The following is a 6,000-nucleotide window of genomic DNA, read 5'->3' on the forward strand; positions in this document are numbered from 1 at the left end:
TGCATCTCTGGGTTATTTGTGGGGCATAGGAATTCGTTCTTTCCCCCCCAAAATATAGTCTAGCCCACCCCATGGTCTGAGGGACAGTGGACCGGCCCACAGCTGAAAAAGGTTGCTGACCCCTGACATAGCTTGTGTGGGATATGTCATTATAAAAAGCATGTATACAATTCAGTATTTAGACCTAAACGATGCAGAGTGTTGAGTAAAATAAATAAATCTGCTTTCCTTCTGTGTAAGGACTCTTCCTGCATTTTCAAGAGGTCCTTGATAGGTCCAAAGTACAAAAAAAGTAAGGTCATCCTCAGTGTGCGACTTTTGAATGAAATGGGATACCAGAGGAGCACCCAAAATTCTATTTCTGATCCTAGAACGATGCTCCAATTGTAGCCTTTTGTTGCACCCACACAGAGACAAAAGGAGCCAAACGACACCAAGGGGTTAATCCAGAGAAAGAGCGTTTTATTCTGCCATGGGGGGGGGGGGCAGAGGCACCTGTGTGATTCAGTTCACAAAAGACAGGCCGCAGCAAAAAGCATTTTACATCAGGTTTTTATCCTGTTCTCCAAACCCCTTCTTCCCTCTCCCCCTTCACAGATTTTACATAGAAATGTTGCTTTTCGTTCTCTGGCTCTGCTCCCGGAAGTATGTTGCAAATCAATGTACCAGGACAAGGTTATCTTGGATCTGGGAAGCGAAAAGCTTTACTGTTCTCAGCTGTAGGTTTGTTACAGCGTTTTTGTTACAGAGAGGACTGCTTAGCTCGTGCTTTTTGTCTTAGAGGAAAATGCAGTTTTTAAAATGCTTAAAGGGAGGCCTGGCTGAGGGGGTGGAATTCACAAACAGTTTTTAGGGCTTTCTGGGGTAACCCTAACTGTACCCCTTCACAATATCCTGGTTCTGACTGGTCTGGTGGTTTGTCCCACATATAATAAACCACATGTGCATTTTATTACATAGACAGTGCGTGCAGTAGCACATGTAGCAAATGATTGTATGGTGAATTTGAACCCTCACTGTTGGTGAACTCTTTTACCAGAAGTGCGTATCTGCATGCAACACAGTGTCCACACTTGGAAAAAACCTCTTGGGGCTGTTATTAAAGTCTGTTGTTGTGGTATGGGTTTTAGATCAATGTGTACCAGTATGTCTCAAAGGGATCTAGTGCGTCGTTTCCCGAAGCATGGAAGGACCTCGCAACCAGGAATATCTTTTAAGATATGGCAATGCCGTTTCACTATTCTCACAATGTCTCTCGTCATGTGATTAAATTCTAAGGAAGAATGGATTCTCTTGGTGATCTCATGAGTATCAGTCCGGGTTTTTTAAAGTGTGGATCTATCCTCAGTTTTAGTTCTTTGTATGGCTGTGGACACCACTGTACATGGGCAACCGCATTCTAGGAAAGAGGTTACCAACTTGTCAGAGTGATATTTCAAATCCTTCAGATTAGAAGAATTTATTTTGAGCCATAGAAATTGACCAAACGGAAGGTTATCTCGAAGGTGTCTTGGATGATTGGAACTATAATGAAGTAAAGAATTTACATCTGTACTTTTTTAAAAGGGGCAAACCTTGATTTTTAGCTGGTCAATGTAAATTTCCAAATCAAGAAAGGGTAGAACTGAATTTACCTTCAAATTTTAAATGTGAGTTTAGACCATTTGTCCACAGATTAAACCGATCAAAAATATCCTCAGTGAATATAAACAATAAATCACCAATGTAACGTCCATAAAACAAGAAATATACTCCATATGGGTCATTATGAAAAATGTGTTCTAAATCAAAATTACTCATGAAAATATTGGCCACGCTGGGAGCGCATCTCGAACCCATAGGCACACCCTGTTTCTGGATGTAATATTTAGTCCCAAAACAGAAGTAATTGTTGTACAAAATTAAAGATACAATTTCCACGAGGAAATGTACTGGTGGAGATGTTTGATTATGATCTATTAACATTTCCTGAATCTGTGTCTTCACCTCATCTAGGGGTACATCGGTATATAGTGAGGAAACATCCCAAGTGGCTGTGATACTACGCTGGGTAGGTTCTCGATTAAGGTAATGACATGTTTAGTATCACGGATATACAACGGTGTTTCTTTGGTGAGGGGATTCAAGAAGCTATCGATGTAGTGTGAACAATTTTTCTAGAAGAGAGACTGAGGCTGAAAATATTGGTCTCCCTGGTGGGGGCAGTATGTTTTTATGTATTTTGGGGAGGGTATAGAATATAGGTACCCTCGTATGCTGGGGACATAGAAATTCAGCCACAGCAGTATCAATATAGCCTAATAAGACGGCTTCATCTAGAATGGACTGAAGTTTATTCTTTATCACCGTGGCTGGATCACCAGGTAAGGGTAAATAGAAGAGGGTATTAATCAACTGGCTCTCTGTTTCCTTTACATAGTCTGCTTTATTCAGTAGCACAATTGCGCCACCCTTGACAGCTGGCTTAATTATCAAGTCTTTGGCCTTGGTAAGTTTATTCAGGACCTCCATCTTCTCCTTACTCAAATTCTTACAGAAATTGGGGTGCGGGCAACGTTATAGTTATTACAAAGTCCTAGGTAAATAGCTTTAAAAAATGCTCTTGAAATTCCTGTACAGCTACATCCGCCTCTCAGTTTTACAGCCACCACCATTCACAGCTGACCCTTCAAGTTTAAGTCCTGGATTTACAGAAACCATCCTGGTTTCTGTTTTGACCCTCGAATAATAATAATAATAATAATAATAATAATAATAATAATAATAATAATAATAATAATTTATTATTTCTACCCCGCCCATCTGGCTGGGTCCCCCCAACCACTCTGGGCGGCTTCCAACAAAACATTAAAATACAATAACCTATTAAACATTAAAAGCTTCCCTAAACATGCCCCATTTTCCTTAGGACACAGAGCCATAGCTAGGTGGGGCCCTGCCAGAGGCACAGGCGGGGTGTGTGTGCGCAAAATCGGCTGCTGAGACCCTCCGCCAGGCGCCCTGTCTGGCCAGCTCTCACTGCCCACAGCCCAGGCAGGATGGGGAAGAAGGCATGCTGGGCAGCAACTGCTCCCAGCTGCCTCCCTCGCCGCTTGGTCCTCCCTGTGCATGCCGCAGTGCCCCATCCCATTTGGCCATGAGGTATCAGCTCTGCCTCTCCCAGAACTCGCTTGGGGTCGGGGCCAGGAAGCTACACCAGCCCAGTGGTGGAGCAAGTTGATTGGGCCCCTGGGGCGGGGCCAGCCACCCATGGGGCGGGGCCAGCCTGGGCAGGACGCTCTGCAGGACCACCAAGGAGTCTGCCTGCCTCCTCCCAGTCAGCCACACTCCAGCTGAGGGTGAAGCGGCAGGTGGACCGTTTGGTGCAGGGCGGAGCTGCACTCCCAAGGGAGACGCTTGGCTTGGGCGGGCTGCAGGCCTGTCGTGAATGCCGCCTGGCTTTTTGTCACCGCCCTCAGTGGTGACACCCAGGGAGCCCGCCCCTACCACACCCACCTTCCTCCGCCCCTGCACCAGCCTCAGCCCCTGACACTGCCCAGCTCACCTCACTGCTCGCACCCCTGCCTCTCCGGGCGCAGGGAGGGAGTCGCCAAGTTCAAAGCCTGCCTACTCCAGAGTCACTTCTCTCTCTCTCTCCTCTTGCACACCCTCCTTCAAGAGTGTCAACTTGAATAAAATATATGGGGGGGGGCAGGTAAGCACCACTCGGTATGATCAAGATGGACCACACACACACACTATTTGAATGGCAATGCCCATTAACAGCGGGCAGCCTCCTCAAATATTTTAGGGAGGGGCAAAGGAACCTTCACCCCAAGGAGCCGGCTCCCATGCACTCCTCCCTATTAAAGTGGGGTGCTCCCCACTTTATGCGACTTCACTTATGCACGCAAGGCCCCGGAACGTAATCCGCACGTAAGTGAGGAGACGCCTACATAGCATCTTCTAGGTCAGCCTTCCCCATCTTGGTATCCTCTCTCTGTTTTGGTCTCCTTCAATCAGAATTCATTACAAAAGGGAATTCATTACAAGGTGAAGTGTGTGAGGAATTGAATTGAATGGGTGCTGGGGAGGCGGGGTTCGAGGAGAGACAGAAAGAAGAGCCAATTTGTCCGTGGCTAGGGGCACAATCTGGACAGTTCTGCCAGGGTCTCAAGATCACCTAGCTAAGGCTCTGTTAGGCTGTCCCTATTTCTATCAGAGAAATGTTGGAGGGTATGACACAGGTGCACCAGCACTGTGTGCCATCATCTCCCCCCCCCATCATAGCCCAGCTGGTTGTGGCGCAGGTGTTCTGAAATAATATGCAAAAATACATTGGGCAAAACCTCTTTTAAAGATGTGGGTTTTGAGATGAAAGTGCATTGGTGTGCATCAACCATTTGTTGGCAAGCAGTAGCTTCCAGCTATGATAGCTATACTGCATCTGAACACCAGTTGCTGGAGACCACCGGAGGGGAAAATATTTTTGTGCTTAGGTCATGCTTTCCAGTTTCCCACCGGCATCTGGTTGGACGGATCCAGCAGGAGGCTTCTGTTTCGACATTTACATGGGTCTGAACAACAACAACAACAACAACAACAATGTGACAAAGCAACTTGAAATGTGATTTGGTTCTGACTGGGACCTTCCAGAAGCCAAGATCTAAGTCTGGGGAGGGGGCTATGTGTGGAACTTAATGGGGGTGAGGAGGGAGATGCATTAAACCATGGGTAGGCAAACTAAGGCCCGGGGGCCAGATCCAGCCCAATCACCTTCTAAATCTGGCCCACAGACGGTCTGGGAATCAGCGGGTTTTTACATGAGTAGAATGTGTCCTTTTATTTAAAATGCATCTCTGGGTTATTCGTAGGGCATAGGAATTCTCCCCCCTCCCAAAAAAATATAGTCTGGTCCCCCACAAGGTCTGAGGGGCAGAGGACTGGCCCCTGCTGAAAAAGTTTGCTGACCTCTGATTAAACCAATGTGTTATGATCCACAAACAATAGATAGGCACAGCAATGTGTTTAGGACTAAATGTCCCGTTGTTGATAATTCCTGGCTGCTTGCCTGCACACAGCTCTGCTCAAATGGCTGATTTCTGAGAAAGCGAAACCTAAACTGGGTGGCTCTGTTTCCTCTTCATTGTAAACCATTTGGAGAACAAAAACAAATGAGTTTTAGCACATTTTAAAATGGGTAAGGAAGGTTGGCACACTGCAGAGTGTGCCAGGTGGAACATGATCTAATCTAAATACTGGATTACGCAATAGCCTGATCTATTAGAAGGCTCAAAATGCATGAGAATCCTCCACTGATGTAAGCAATAACATTGAACATAAAAACAATTACAGTACACACAATAATTGGGTCCCCCCTTTGTGGAAATAACATACTGCCAGGCACATTTTAGCATTCCTACATAATATCACACAACAAACTAATTAAATATCAGTTGCATATTTTGAGGCACTCGTGATCTTTTACACATCTTTTCAGTCCTGGAGCACAGAGTCTTGAGGTTTAAAATGTGAGAGAATGTCCTTGCAATTCAACTCCCCCCCCACCATTGTCAGCTTCCCTCCTCCGTCAGTCTATACCCTTTGAAAGAAATTGCTGTGGCCACTTAATCCCATAAGGGAAAAAGGCAGATTTTTGTTTACAACATTAGAATGCAAACTACTTGTCTTTTCATTGAAAGGGAGATTCAGCAGTCTTTAGATGGGCAATAAATGGTCCTGCTGATCAGGTTGTAAAATAAAACTCAAACACCACTCTTTTTGGATCGGGCCCACCACAATGGCAGCCCACTGGGGTTTGCCAGTGGACAGAATAAAAGACATGGGACGCTGGCAATCCAACGCGTACAAAAGTTATATCCGCGACAACTCCAAAATTTAAAACAGACCTATCACTTACACTTCTCTGTCATTTTCTTGCTTTTCAGGGACAAACTGCATAGAAATTTGGATTGTGGGACACAGTATCGTCCATTGGGCCTGGGAACAGGTGGCAGCTAG

The sequence above is a fragment of the Podarcis raffonei genome, chromosome 8, assembly GCF_027172205.1.
Source record: "Podarcis raffonei isolate rPodRaf1 chromosome 8, rPodRaf1.pri, whole genome shotgun sequence".
NCBI lineage: Eukaryota > Metazoa > Chordata > Lepidosauria > Squamata > Lacertidae > Podarcis > Podarcis raffonei.